Below are 15,703 nucleotides of genomic sequence, written 5' to 3'. Positions count from 1 at the left end.
GGGTTTAGTTATTTGCCCGAGTTCACACTGATCTGCTGGCCACTGGTGCCTGTTTCTGTACCAGACCTGTCTGATTTTGCACCTCCTTACCCTTTGCCATCTTTTTTTTTTTTTTTTTTTTTTTTTTTTGAGACAGAGTCTTGCTCTGTCACCCAGGCGGGAGTGCAGTGGCACGATCTCGGCTCACTGCAACCTCCACCTCCCGGGTTCAAGCGATTCTCCTGCCTCAGCCTCCTGAGTAGCTGGGACTACAGGTGCACACCACCATGCCCAGCTAATTTTTGTATTTTTAATAGAGACGGGGTTTCACCATGTTGGTGAGGATGGTCTCGATCTCCTGACCTCGTGATCCACTCGCCTCAGCCTCCCGAAGTGCTGGGATTACAGGCGTGAGCCACTGCACCTGGCCCCCTTTGCCATCTTAGTTATTGTTCTCATCCCATATTCCTGTGTCTAACATTTTGGTGTGTGAGTGTGTGTGGAGGACTGATGTGCACATGTGGAGTGGGGAGCATTGGTTTGCTAGAATTTTCTAGAGCTTTTTATTCAAAGTGTGGTACATGAACCACCAGCATTGGTTTCATTAGTCAGCTTGTTAGACATGTAGAATCACAGTCCCCCGAACTGCTGGATCACTGTGTATTTTAACAGGACCCCCAGGTGAACTCTAAGTGTGTTCAAGTTTGAGAAACATGGATCTTGAGCACAGTTGTATCTCTCTGAACTTTTTTGAGAGAATTAAATGAAGCCATTAGTAGGGTTTCCTGCATAGACACATATTCAACACCTTTAGTAAAAAACAAAAAGCCCGCTTCTTAAAAGAATATGCTTTACTTTGAAAGTTTGCATTTATGCTATCTTGTCTATTTAATGCTATATAATTTCAGACATAATATAGTAACTCTACAAGACCTCCTTCCCTGTATAAAAAGACGCACTATAAGTTTTTGTAGTCATCTTTGAGGTCTGTCTGCAGTGTGCTTTATTAAAAGCGAGCAAATACTGAAGGATCCCATTTAAGTATGTGGTCTGCGGTGGAGTCTAATTTGTACCACTAGGCAAAGGTCACACAGAGGAGCTCGTTAATGCACTTACTCCGGGATGAAATCAATCTCCATACTTCACCATATTGATCTGATAGCTCATTGGCGCTTCCCTCCATGAACTGGTTAGCTCACGTGTGAATGGAGAGAGAGAGATAGCTTTCTGGGCCTGAGAATTCTAGCTGGGGTGCCATCCAGGGCAAAAGGTGGATGTTTTTACATCCTAATTTGGGTGGCCCTTTTGGTTTCTGGTGTTAGGCTCTCGGGCTGGTATATCAGTTAGTCAGAAAAAAAAAAAGGTTTTAAAATAAATAAGTTGCTTTTCTACCATGGGTTTATTCTTTTTCTTCTGTAGTTTTTATGAATCGTGTGCTCAAAAGTATGGATCACATTTATCTGAATACAGGCAGATGACTTGCTTTAAAGTGTAACACTGATATTACTAAAAGACAGGTCTTTTTTTTTTTTTTTTTTTTTTTTTTTGAGATGGAGTCTCACTCTGTCGCCCAGGCTGGAGTGCAGTGGCACAATCTTGGCTCACTGCAACCTCCGCCTCCCAGGTTCAAGCGATTCTCCTGCCTCAGCCTCCTGAGTAGCTGGGATTACAGGCACATGCCACCACACCCAGCTAATTTTTGTATTTTGTATTTTTAGTACAATTAGACTTCCTTGTAGTTTTAGGGATTTCACCATGTTGGTCAGGCTGGTCTTGAACACCTGACCTTGTGATCCACCCACCTCAGTCTCCCAAAGTGCTGGGATTACAGGCATGAGCCACCACACCCGGCCAACATAGGTCATTTCTTAATGAAAAGATACCTGCTCAGTGCAATCTTCAGGACTCAAGAGTCTTCCCTATGTTCCTTTTTGTCAAAACTCAATGCTATTGATGTATATATGTGGTCATTTAATTGCAGAAACACTGAGGAAGTAGGGCTTGGTGAATCCGGCTCATAAAACACACACGTGGGTACTAATTCCTTGAAGAAATGGGCCAAAATAATTCTAGAAATGAGGTGGAAACAAGCCAACAAGCCAAATATTTCCAATTTTTAAAAGATGTATAGATTCCAGATGCAAACTGGATAAAAGCAGACTCAGATCCCTTCTAACTTTGAGACACGGTTTTCCAGAGAAACTATGAATATTGAGAAAACAGCAGCCTCCAAAGCCCCCAAGACTCGATATTTTCATTACGCTTGGTTATAAGCTCGTTGAAAAGTGTTTCCTGTTCATCCTTGAATCTCTTCCAATCTAAGCACAATGCTGTGCACATGAGCAGGTGGCTTCGTAGTCTATAGACTCCTCCTAGACTTCCTTTTCCTAGATTTTAAGTCAAATTTTGCCTCGAGGAAGAGTTTGAAGCTCGAGTCTGAGGCAAGTATCTAGCCCAAACTTTCGCAAAATTGAATTAACCTCATTCTTTGGATGGGTATTTCTAAATTTTTAAAAATTTCTTGGCCGGGCACAGTGGCCCACGCCTGTAATCCCAGCACTTTGGGAGGCTGAGGCAGGCGGATCACGAGGTTAGGAGTTCAAGACCAGCCTGGCCAATATGGTGAAACTCCGTCTCTACTAAAAATACAAAAATAAAAATACAAAAATTAGCTGGTCGTGGCGGCACATGCCTGTAGTCCCAGCTACTCGGGAGGCCGAGGCAGGAGAATCACTTGAACCCGGGAGGCGGAGGTTGCAGTGAACCAAGATCACGCCACTGCACTCCAGCCTGGGCAACAGAGTGAGACGCTGTCTCAAAAAAAAAAAATTGTTTTTTTTTTTCTTTTTTTGGAGACAGAGTGTTGATCTGTTGCCCAGGCTGGAGTGCAGTGACGCCATCTCTGTTCACTGCAACCTTTAAGCAAGGGGTTTAAGTGAGTCTCGTGTCTCAGCCTCCAGAGTAGCTGGGGTTACAGGTGCGGGCTACCACACCTGCCTGATTTTTGTGTTTTTAGTAGAGATGGAGTTTCACCATGTTGCCCAGGCTGGTCTTGAACTGCTGGACTCAAGCAGTCCATTTTTTGCAACCTCCAAAAGTACTAGGATTACAGATGTGAGCCACCACGCCCAGCCTGGATGGGTATTTCTAAAATACACATCTGTTAAATGCCACTTTTTTTTTTTTTTTTTTGAGAAGGAGTCTCGCTCTGTCGCCCAGGCTGGAGTGCAGTGGTTCGATCTCGGCTCACTGCAAGCTCTGCCTCCTGGGTTCACGCCATTCTCCTGCCTCAGCCTCCCGAGTAGCTGGGACTACAGGCGCCTGCCACCACGCCTGACTTATTTTTTGTATTTTTAGTAGAGACGGGGTTTCGCTGTGCTAGCCAGGATGGTGTCGATCTCCTGACCTTGTGATCTGCCCGCCTCGGCCTCCCAAAGTGCTGGGATTACAGGCGTGAGCCACCGCGCCCGGCCAAATGCCACTTTGAATGTCAAAATATGACTGTTCTTCAGATGAAAAAATAGCCTTTTTAGACACCAGGCACCAAAATAACTTTCAGAAAAAGTAGTGTTCTTCTAGAGTTCTCATAGATAGAAAAGAACATAAAGGAATATGTTAAACATAACAAGAAGACTGGACATATTTGTAAGATTCCAAATCTTAGGATATAATTCTGTCCCCAGCCTTTGTGAAGGCAGATGGTCACAATGAGGAAGAGGGTATAGTTTACCCTTCAATCAGGCTCCATCTGACCTCCTTTTTAATAAAAAGAAAAAAAAAAAAAAGATCTCACTATGTTTCCCGGGCTGGAGTGCAGTGGTATACTCATAGCTCACTGCATCCTCAAACTCCTATCATCAAGCAACCCTCCCACATCAGCCTCCTGAGTAGCTGGGACTATAGGCATGTGCCATCATGCCTGGCTGAGCTCTTTTTGAGTAATTGAAATAGCAATGAGATGCCCAGAGTCCTCAATTTGAACTGCTGTGTTCAGCCTAGTGAGAAATGCACAGGCACTTCAGATAAAGTGGCATGAGACTTCAGGGAACAAATACAGAACAATGCTGCACAAATTCACCTGACCTTGAGCACCTGGCTGGATGTCCATTGGTGAATGTTGTTAGATACTGTCTCCTACGAGTGGGTTATGATTACTACTTGGTATCTTCTAAGTAAAGGTCCTTAACCATCACCAAGTAATTTTTTTTTTTTTTTTGAGATGGAGTCTCACACTCTCGCCCAGGCTGGAGTGCAGTGGTGCCATCTCAGCTCACTCCAAGCTCCACCTCCTGGGTTCACGCCATCCTCCTGCCTCAGCCTCCTGAGTAGCTGGGACTACAGGCACCCGCCACCATGCCCAGCTAATTTTTTGTATTTTAGTAGAGACAGGGTTTTACCACGTTAGCCAGGATGGTGTCGATCTCCTGACCTTGTGATCTGCCCGCCTTGGCCTCCCAAAGTGCTGGGATTACAGGTGTGAGCCCCCGCGCCCGGCCAGCAAGTAATATTTTTTAAAAAATTTTTTGGCAGTGAAAAGTCTAATGAGACATAAAGAAATAATAGGAAAAGTACTACTAGATGGGCCTGGAAATGCTTTGGTTCTCTAACTTGTGTGTAATGGCCAACATCATTAAGACAAGGACATGTGACAGACTAATTTTGAAAATTTACTCTCATGTTACTGCATTTTTGTTATTCTAGTTATCAATCTACACCCATACCACAATGCTGCTTTATTTTGTTTGTTTGTTTGTTTTTGAGGTGGAGTCTGTCGCCCAGGCTGGAGTGCACTATCTTAGCTCATGGCAACCTCTGCCTCTGGGGTTCAAGTGATTCTCCTGCCTCAGCCTCCTGAGTAGCTAGGACTACAGGTGTGCACCACCATGCCTGACTAATTTTTGTATTTTGAATAGAGATGGGGTTTCACCATGTTGGCCAGGCTGGTCTTGAACTCCTGACCTCAGGTGATCTACCTATGTCAGCCTCCCAAAGTGCTGAGATTACAGGGGTGAGCCACTGTGCCCGGCCTGTGCTGCCTTCCTGACACTCAAACACAACAGGGTATGAGTTGTATGATCAGCTATGGAAAACAGACTGTGGTATGTATGTATGACTGATACGTGGTAACAACCCTTCTCTAGGCCTGTATCTGTCTACACAAGCAGAAACTGTTGGTCAGTTCAATTAAAAAATTAACTGATTTAATGAGTTGGCTGAATTACCTTCTTGTTTGACATGAGTCAACCAGCCCGCTCCAGCAAAACAGCCAACCAACTCAGTCACTCTGTAGAAGCAGCATGTCATTGAACAACCAAACACACAGTACATCGTGCACAGCATAACAATGCTTCATAAATGATGGACCGCATATATGATGGTGGTCCCAACATATTATAATAATGTATTTTTACTGCCCATTTTCTAGTTACACAAATACTTACCATTATAAGTATTGTAGTGTAGAATAGTAACATGCTGTACAGGTTTGTAGCCCAGGAGCGATAGACTATTCCATATAGCCTACGTTCATGGTAGGTGCTACCATCTAGGTTTGTGTAGGTTCACTCTCTGCTGTTCACACAAGGATGAAATCACCTAATGATGCATTTCTCAGAACATGTCCCCATCATTAAGCGAAGCATGACCTGCATGCATGAGTAAGCATGTGTGTGAGAAGCCATGAGAATACCTCTAGAAACACAGTTCTTCTTTCTCTGAAAAATGCTTTCCCTCAAAGAACAGTGCATGCTCATGGAAAATGTAAACAATTTCTTTCTATAAATATCAAACCCGTTTTCTGTGTGATTCATATTTCAAATAAAACACACACAAGATCAACACTTAAATTGGGTATTACTTCTTTTTTTAAAATAAACCTTTGTCAGAATATTATTTCTTCTTTTTTTTCTTTTTATTGCCACTCCTCCTCTCCAGAATATTATTCCTACTGTGTGAAATCCAAAGGCAATGGGAAGGGATACAGTTCTGTCTTTCTCCCTTCTTACAAGGGAGACAAAAGAACTCCCTTTGTCACTCACCTCTGTTAGAAATGCATTCCTTTAATACAAAGAGTATTTCTCCCATTTTATGATGAGAATAATTGGGGAAAAAGAAATTCAATACTTTATCTTTCACTTCTCAGCCACCTTTGGGGAACTTATATTTTGTGTATCAGGATGGCTGTGCTATGCATAACTTCTTACAGATCTTGATATGTTATCTTTCATCATTATATTCAGATATAAACCCAATAGTTGTAGAGATTACTAACAGTGAGTAAAGGAAAGGCTATCTAGAAATATGGAAGACATAAAGGGATTGTCTTGGGACTGACCTACAGAGTCCTTGCCTCATGGGGACAGATTCAACAGGGCAATGCTGACATCTTAGGAAGGGAGTGTGTAGGCGGTGTGTATGTTGGGTAGGAATGGGAGAGGCAGTATAGTATCATAGCCTGCATATGCTTCTCCTTTAATCTAGAATAGGAAGAATATGAAAGTAGAGGTAATAAGAAATATGCCATAAGACACACCCTCTTCAGACAGTGCAAAAGAGCTAGGTGTGCTTTTGCTAAAAATCTAGCTAATGTGATTCTGATTTCAAAATCATTACCTTGCAGCTTGTGTAGAATGTTTTCCCCTGTTTAACCGGCCAGGACAAGGAAACTAAAATATTGGTCAAAACTTATGCCTTACAATGTTGTAAATGATGTTTCCATGTCCCTCCTTTTGAGATTTAAGCTATCTAGTGGGAGTGGGTGCCTATACTCCACCCTGCCGAGCTGTAAGCAATTGTAAGAGGGGCCACTGACAACTTCACCTCTGAGTCTTCTGGGACTGAGACCCAGAATAAATGCTAGGCCTCAGTTCATCTCCCAACCAGAATCACTTTCTCTTGTCTTTCCCCCAAATCGGAAGGAGTGTCTATCTAGATTTTATGTCCAGATAATTCCAAGGTTCTATCATTTGGTATCTATGGTTTTGTATTTTGTAAACTTCCAAAGGACTTCATTTCCCAAATCACAAATTTCTTTACATTTGAAATAGAGAAATCAAATTACCATTAATGTATTTCTTTGCAGGAAAGAAACTGGGCAATATTATATTTTAAAAAATAACTTACAGAAAAAAAATAGGAAGATTGTTCTTTATTCTTATATGAAAGAGGCATAGTGAAAGAGCACTGGGCTTGGATTCAGAACACCTGGATTCCCATCCTGTTTCTGGCACCTGAGTAGCCTTATATAAACCACAGCCCGCCTAGCCTGAGTTTCCTCTTCTATAAAATGATGTAGTTGAACGAAATGTAGCTATCAGATACTTTCAGCATTGATTCAGCAAATATTAATTAAGCACCTGCTGTGAGCCTAGTACCAGGGTGTGATTCAGCATGTAACAGGATGGGGGTGTCCCCAGTCCAGGTAATGAAAGGGGAGACCATTCACAGTGTCAAAGACAGAAAATTAGATAGGACCTATTACTGTTAGCATGCTATGTTTAGGGCACTGGCATAAATATTTCCCACTAAATATTCCACACTATTAAGAAATTTTTAACAAAGCAAAAATTGTTTTGTTTACCTAGACTTAATCTTTCTGTAGTTTAGGGCCAAACTTCGACTGTTGGAGCTCCATCTTCAATTGCTACTACTTTCTATGAATCCATTTCTGGGAATCTCTGAAGGCATAGACTGACTGTACACTTAGCACTGTGACATTAAGGGGAAATTTAAATTGTGTGAAGGGACAAGTCCTCTACTTGTCCCTGGGGAACTGAGCAGAGGAATTCTCCCAGGAGCCTTTGTACCCAGAGAATTCCCATCACTGAACAGTCCTTAGGGACCTCTCCTTTACCTCTGCCCTAATTTCGGTTGTACTTTTGGTGAGTAATATTTAGGCCACTCGAATTCTTTTCTCCTTTCTTTGGCCAACTGCCTGATGGAAGCAGCCAGCCAAAAAGGACCCAAGGACATTTTAGCCTCTATAAGCCTTTTTTTTTTTTTCCTGGCTTTGTAAAGCAACCTATAGAGGAAGAAGTTGCATTAAATGACCTCAAGGGAGCCACGGAGCATGCCCTCTGGAATATCCCTCACCTTCTCCCTTTCTTCTTAACCCTACTATGCCAAGGACCTTCATTGTGCCTCTATTTTACAAGCTGGAGGGCAACCAAAATCTTCCTTAATTTATGCCATAATCACTGATATCCAGATGAGGGGTCTGCTGCACACCTGGAATTCTTTTATTTTATTTTATTTTTTGAGATGGAATCTTGCTCTGTTGCCCGGGCTGGAGTGCAGTGGCGCTATCTCAGCTCACTGCAACCTCTGCCTCCCAGGTTCAAGTGATTCTCCTGCCTCAGCCTCCCAAATAGCTGGGACTACAGGCACGTGCCACCATGCCCGGCTAATTTTTGTATTTTTAGTAGAGACAGAGTTTCACCGTGTTAGCCAGGATGATCTTGATCTCCTGACCTCGTGATCCACCCACCTCGGCCTCCCAAAGTGCTGAGATTACAGGCATGAGCCACCGCGCCTGGCCACACCTGGAATTCTTTTTTGGCTGATGGCATTGTTGCCTTTAAGGCGGTGTCTGGAAAATGAGAATTACAAACATAACCTCATTATGCTATTAGAAAAATGACCATCATATTCACAACTGCCTTCTTGACATTCCAAGCAACCCAGAGGAAAATATATCAAGCTGAGAAGGATTCTGTTTTCATTACTTGAATATTATCTGCCAGGTTAGACATGTGAGAACATTGCTTTAATTATACATAAGAGATTTCTAAACTGGAGAACAGGAAACAGGTAGTGGTCATAAATGAAACAATACCCAGAAAGAGAAGGCACTGGAAAATATTTCTCATTAATCTACTTTAAAATATTTCTTTTCTAGTTCATGAACATTTTGCATCACCTGAAATATTTTCCTTCGTACTTCATTTAGTACCTTTCATATTTTGCCTTTATTTATTTATTTGGATTTCAGTTTAAGTATTTTTAACAGGATGTCTGCTATGTGGTGTTTTTAATAGGGTGTCTGTTAAGTTTTAGTTCTTTGCCCAAAGTTACCTGGTTAGTGAGAATACCAAGATGGGTGCCCAGGTCTCTGAGCTCCAAAGCTATGCATTTCCTTATAGTGTTTAGCAGCCCTGGCATCTGCTATAATGGAGCCTAAAATATATGCATTCTCTCCATTTCTGTGTTGTCTTGGTTTATCTTTGTAATAAAACAGACCATTAGAAAGTTGTGCTCTAGGACCAAATCGTCTTGGCTCTTCTTAACATTGCCATCAGCGTACACTGAGGGCATTCAAAGGAACACTCTCTGTGAGGCTAAATATTGTATCTACTGTGGGGATATTGTTAGAGCCCTGTTTACATAATCCGGAATTCTCTGTCTTGGAAAAACCCACAAATTTTGCTCAGGAGTCCAGTAGTAGGAGAAGCTGTTTTGCAAATAACTGCTTTGATTGTTATCTCAGGTACAAATAGAAATCATGTCAGTAAGGGTGCTCTGGCTGCAAGGAACCAAATTGTGGCTCATTTCCAACAACTGAAACAACCCTTATGGAGCTTATTTTGGGGCTGATCCTGATCCTTGGCTTTGACTTATTTTCCTGCCTTTATTTCCCTTATCCTCATGTCTTCATTTATCCCATTCATCTTATATGTGAGTTTATTCGTCTCACATATAAACTGCTTCCAAATCTTTTCTTAAGGATGTGACATTATCCATATCTATATATGCATACATACAGATATTTACTGTTGAATTATTGGTTCCACAGAGTGTGATACTTTGTATGCTTCCTGACGCACTAAGTATTTTGCAGGGCTATGTCTTGTTGGTCCAATTCATTTATAAGTTCCTTGAGGATAACAACTAGGTGTTATATTCATTCAAGTCTTGAGAGTCCCCAGCACTAATCTATGTTGTTCGCTTTATTGTTGATTGGAGTATATCCACAATCTGAGAAGATAAATGATTCCTAGGTTAAACATGCCCTTGTACAAATCATCCTTTTTCATACCAGTGTCAAAAAATCAGGGGCTAGGTGGGCTATGAAGTTTGTCAATACACGAACTGCTATGTTCTTTACTTTGCAACTTCATGAAAGAGTCACCCTACTGCACTAGCTGAATCACTATGTTGAGCACAACTCTTCAGGGAAGTATGGGAAAGCTAACCCAGGAGTGGCAGAGACCTCCTTTTCCTCCTCTATCTTAACATGTGTACATGCTTTGACTTTGAAGCAGTGGAATGTGATTGATTCCATAAGCCACTTGCAAAAATAGTCCCATTACCTGTTAGTGCTCACCTTAATCAGATCATATAAATTATATGTGGCTATATATGGAAACTTAAGAAACAGGAAAGTCTACCAGGACTGCGGTGACAAAATTCCTGAGTCCCGAGATATGATGAACTTATCATTAGTTTGTAATTAATTGATATTTCAACAAGAAGCTTTTTGAAACGTGGTTAAGAGGAAGAATAAAAGCTGGCCAAACTTTGTCCTTTGGTTTGACAAATTCTGAGAATGTAGCTATAATTCTATGCAAAAGGAGCAGACTAAATTACATTATATACCCTGGTGATTATATGTTTCTTCACAGTGCTGTTTAACATTTGCATACAATACTGTAAACCTCAAAGATGTCTCTCACTTATGTAATTACCTCACAGTTATATAAATGAAAAACCTGACATTTAATAAGTGACACTAGCATATCTTTATATAAAGTAGTGTTACATTTAACATCCCTGGGGATGAAAAACCTGACATTTAATAAGTGACACTAGCATATCTTTATATAAAGTAGTGTTACATTTAACATCCCTGGGGACTAGGTATACTGTGTATACCATGCGGATGGATGTTCTGGATGAATGAAACTTAACTTTGGAAACATTGCACTTTGAAAGAATTTTTAAAATTTGATAAAGACTCTCTAATACAAATCGCACCATTCCATGACTTTTTAAACAGAGGATTTGATAAGCCTGTTCCCAGTGACTTGTCATGGTTGCGAATGCTCACTGTTGGACCCTAGGTTACAGAGTGGTTCCTTTAGCGGTTTCTGAAGTCTAGGCCTCTGACTTCCTGTACTGAGTGACTCTGGACTGAGCTGTTCAAGAAGCAGAGGACCAGCCTGTTTTGTTTTCTGTCTCCCCCTTCTGCTGACAGCTATCATGTTCATTTCCCGACTGCTGCTCTACTCGTTCACTTTACACCTAAACATGTGAATGTTGGGCAGGACCGAGGAGGCCCTGCTTCCGTGGAGGTTAAGGATGTCAGCTGAATGACAGCCACTAACCTCCACCCCTACCTCTGCTTTACTTCCAATTTTACTCCCATTCCCAATTTATGAAGTTCCCAAAATCTGGCCCCAAGACAATGAAAGCTTATTTTGTACAATTTAATTTTCAGTCTATATGCACTCAAGTTTTGAACTGCTTACTCTAAGAATTTTGCACAATCCAAATCCATTAATGCAGGTTAACATATTACAAAAGGTTACATGAATATAGGAATGATAGTATGGGATGGAGTTGATCAGGGAAGACTTCCTGAAGGAGGCGCCTTTTAGAATGGTTTCTCAATGCATTGATGGATATTTTAGGTAAGGTATAATGCTATATGCCTTGTTGCTAGGACCATGAACTCTTCAGATATTGGCTCTGCTGCTTATTTGCTGTGTGACATTTGGAAAGTTACTTAACTTTTCTACCTCAGTTTCCTCATTGGTAAAATGAGGATTATAATAAGTTCTGCTTCATTGAGTTGTTGTGAAGATTAAATGAGTTCATGCATGTAAAACTCTTTTTTTTTTTTTTTTTTTTTTTGAGTTGGAGTCTCACTCTGTCACCCAGGCTGGAGTGCAATGGAGTGGTCTTGGCTCACTGCAACCTCTGCTTCCCAGGTTCAAGCAATTCTCCCGCCTCAGCCTCCCAAGTAGCTGGGATTACAGGCACATGCCACCACGCCGGGCTAATTTTTTGTATTTTTGGTAGAGAGGGGATTTCACCATGTTGGCCAGGCCGGTCTCAAACTCCTGACCTGATCCACCCGCCTTGGCCTCCCAAAGTGCTGTAATTACAGATGTGAGCCACCGTGCCTGGCCTGCATGTAAAGCTTTTAGGACAGTGCCTGAGAGTACAATGTAAGGGTTTCCCAATAGTGGTAGTAGAAGTAACGAGTCATAAGCAATATGCCTACAGCAAAGAGGAAATGCTTACCAAAGAACTAGGATGTAATAAGAGCTGAAGTTGACATGGGAAAGGACATTTAAAGAAAAACTTCTCCATCTTTTTCATTATATGGCTCATATTTAAAAAAATATATTTACATGTCACAGCAGTATCAACAAAGCGGGTTGCTCGCAGTCTGAGGCAACTGCCCTCAGTTTCTGGCTGCCGCAGGCCAACCTAGGCTAGAGGAGAAGTAGGCACACGGATTATCTATTCCCAGCATACACTGATTAGGGAGATCTGGTTTAGTGAAGATTTTCGAAGAGAAGTCTAGGGAATTTGGAAGAGGTGATCGTCCAAAGGAACAGTGTGACCAAAAGAGATAGTTGTAGTAACTGTATATGATAAAACAGAACAAGAGGGAGAAGTATGGAGATGGTGTAGGTCAAGATTCTGGGGGACTATTGGGCGTGACGTACATGGGAGATGAAATGAATGAAAACTGGGGTTTGGTGGGAATAGAAAAGAGAGAGTCCAGATCTGGCAAAAGGAGGTTAGGGGGAGGTCCTTTGTGCTGCATTGGAGAAACATGGAAAGGGGCCAGCATAGCTCAGTTATCCAAGGAAGTGTTGATAGATAGGACTTTGTATTATGGAACAGCAGCAGCACAATTAGAAAGCACATTGGAATCACCCCCAGTTATCACTGAGCAGGGAAGAACTTCTGGTTATAAATCTATTGAGTATTGCAACAATTGACTAGGGCGTTTTACTGGCTCTTAGTTCTCTTGTACAGTAGTGTTTTTAGTGCTTGTTTAATCATTGTTAATGTGAAATCATTTTTTCTTGGACTTTGTAGCAGTTTATTATAGAGGTTGCAGATAATCATCAGTGTTTTTTATGAAAACAGTAAAGGATTAATGCAGTTGTGTGTCTGTCCTGCCCAGAGCAGGTTCTCATTAAGATATGGTAAGTTGATTTTGATTTGTTTGGGTTTTAATTTTTCTCTCCCATCTTCAGAACAAACTTCTATAAATGTCATCATTGTTACAAAAAGAGATGGAAATTCATCTTTAGGGATTTTTTTTTTCTTTTTGCCAGAAAGAAAAAAAGAAGGAATAATAGCTGGACTTAATTTGTAATGATTCTGAAGCATCTTCAAAATCATTTTCTTTCCTTTTCTATTTTTTTTGAGACAGAGTCTCACTCTGTCACCCAGGCTGGAGCGCAGTGGCGCGATCTCGGCTCACTGCAACCTCCGCCTTCCGGGTTCAAGCAATTCTCCTGTCTCAGCCTCCCGAGTAGCTGGAATTACAGGCACGTGCCACTATGTCTGGCTAATTTTTGTATTTTTAGTAGAGATGGAATTTCACCATGTTGGCCAGGCTGGTCTCGAATTCCTGACCTCAAGTAGTCTGCCTGCCTCGGCCTCCCAAAATGCTGGCATTACAGGTGTGAACCACCATGCCTGGCCTTTTTTTTCTTTTTTGAAACAGGGTTTTGCTCTGTTGCCCAGACTGAGTGCAGTGGCATGGTCATGGCTTACTGCAATCTTTACCTCCTGGGCTCAAGTGATCCTCCAGCCTCAGCCTCCTGAGTAGCTTGAACCATATGCGTGTGCCACCATGCCTGGCTTTTTATTTTATTTTTTTGTAGAGATAGGATCTTACTATGTTGCCCAGGTTGGTCTTGAATTCCTGGATGCAAGTGATCCTCCTATCTCAGCCTCCCAAGTTGTTGGGATTACGGGCATGTGGGCCACCTTGCCCAGCCTCATTTTTTTCCTACATTATACTTTGTTCCAAGAGCATTCTAACAGGAAACACTGAGAGAGAGAGAAAAAAAAAGTGATCCTACAAGTTAAAACCTGCTTCAGCACATCCTTCTCTGACCCCTAGGAAGCCTCCCCAAGAAATGGAATGGTATAAACTACTCCCGTTTTCCTTGTGCATATGACATTATAATAATGGATTCACACTTCTGTCTCCTCTCATTGGAGTGTGAGTTTTATGAAAGCAGGGATTGTATTTTAATAATCTGTTTTCCCTCAAGTTTCTAACACAAGACCTGACACACCAAAATTAACGATCAGAAATAAGAAATTAGTTCATATCTACTTAAAACTGCCAGTCCATATTGTAGAATGTTTTCTTTAAAAATCTCTTTCTTAAAGTTTAATCACTGGCCAGGCTCCGGGGCTCATACCCATAATCCCAGCACTTTGGAACACCAAGGCAGGAGGATACCTTGAGTCTAGGAGTTCAAAACCAGGCTGGGCAACATAGTGAGACCTCGTCTCTACAAAAAAGAAAAAAAATTAGCCGGCATGGTTGGGAGTTCTGGTGGTCCTAGCTACTCAAGAGGCTGAGAAGGGAGAATTGCTTGAGCCCAGGAGGTCAAGGATCTATGACGTCAATTTTAAAAAGCCTCTGCAATAAAGAAAGTAAAATAACAGCTCACTTGCTGGACTATTAAAAGGGAAATGGGAGGGAGCCACAAAAAGGTTTTGATAGGCTAAATGTGGGCTTGACAAAGATCTACACATTTTTCTTCTAATTGTTGGACAGATTCACTCTTTTTTTTTTTTTTTTTTTTTTTTGAGACTGAGTCTTGCTGTATGGCCCAGGCTGGAGTGCAGTGGTGCCATCTCGGCTCATTGCAACCTCTGCCTCCTGGGTTCCAGTGATTCTCCTGCCTCAGCCTCCTAAATAGCCGGGATTACAGGCACCCGCCACCATGCCCAGCTAATTTTTTGTATTTTTAGTAGAGACGGGGTTTCACTATGTTGGCCAGGCTGGTCTCGAACTCCTGACCTTGTGATCTGCCTGCCTTGGCCTCCCAAAGTGCTGGGATTACAGGCGTGAGCCACCATGCCCGGCCTAGATTCAGTCTTCTTATGAAAAAGTACAAGTTTCTAATGATTAACTTTCTGGGTTATGGGAAGTTGTGCTTTATAACAATATGGGACTTGTATTCCTTCACACTCTCATCTATAATATCAATATAAATAGTTTCTCTGATAAGTAACTAGGTTTCTGAGATAAGCCCTTCCTTTTATTGTAGCTGATAACACAAGATTATATGAGGTGGTATTGCTAACCACTAGTGAGAGGTTTTGCTATATAATGTGGAACTTAAACTTATTTGGTCTTCTTCCCAGAACTGCCTAGATGCCACTCTAAATTGTTTATTGACAGCATTAATACCTGGAGAATTTTCTTAAAAGAAGTAGATTATTTTTCTTCCCTTCCTTTTTCTACCCACACCCCCATAACTCTGTTTTTCTTAAAAAATAAAAAATCTTCAAAATTGTCAACATTGCTCAATTGTTGAGAACAAGGGAACAAGCCAGGCATCACATTTACCCTATTTTTTTATTCATAGAGCTGCGTAAAAACTATGTCATCCAAAGCACCGTGAAGCTGCACACTCACCAATTTCAAGATAATATAAAATACCACGTAATCAATTATGGAAAATAATGAAATGGAATGTTGGCATAGAAAACCTCCTCGGAGAGTATTAAAACA

The 15,703-nt window shown here is 41.5% G+C and overlaps 1 protein-coding gene across 4 annotated transcripts in view; it reads left to right on the top strand.

Moving 5' to 3' along the window:
* Positions 1-15,703, top strand: part of NR5A2 (nuclear receptor subfamily 5 group A member 2) — a 149,688-nt gene that overhangs the window by 63,736 nt on the left and 70,249 nt on the right. The window lies entirely within an intron of this gene.

The sequence above is a fragment of the Gorilla gorilla genome, chromosome 1 (assembly GCF_029281585.2).
Source record: "Gorilla gorilla gorilla isolate KB3781 chromosome 1, NHGRI_mGorGor1-v2.1_pri, whole genome shotgun sequence".
NCBI classification, from domain to species: domain Eukaryota; kingdom Metazoa; phylum Chordata; class Mammalia; order Primates; family Hominidae; genus Gorilla; species Gorilla gorilla.
This window is presented reverse-complemented; position numbering and strand designations above follow the sequence as displayed.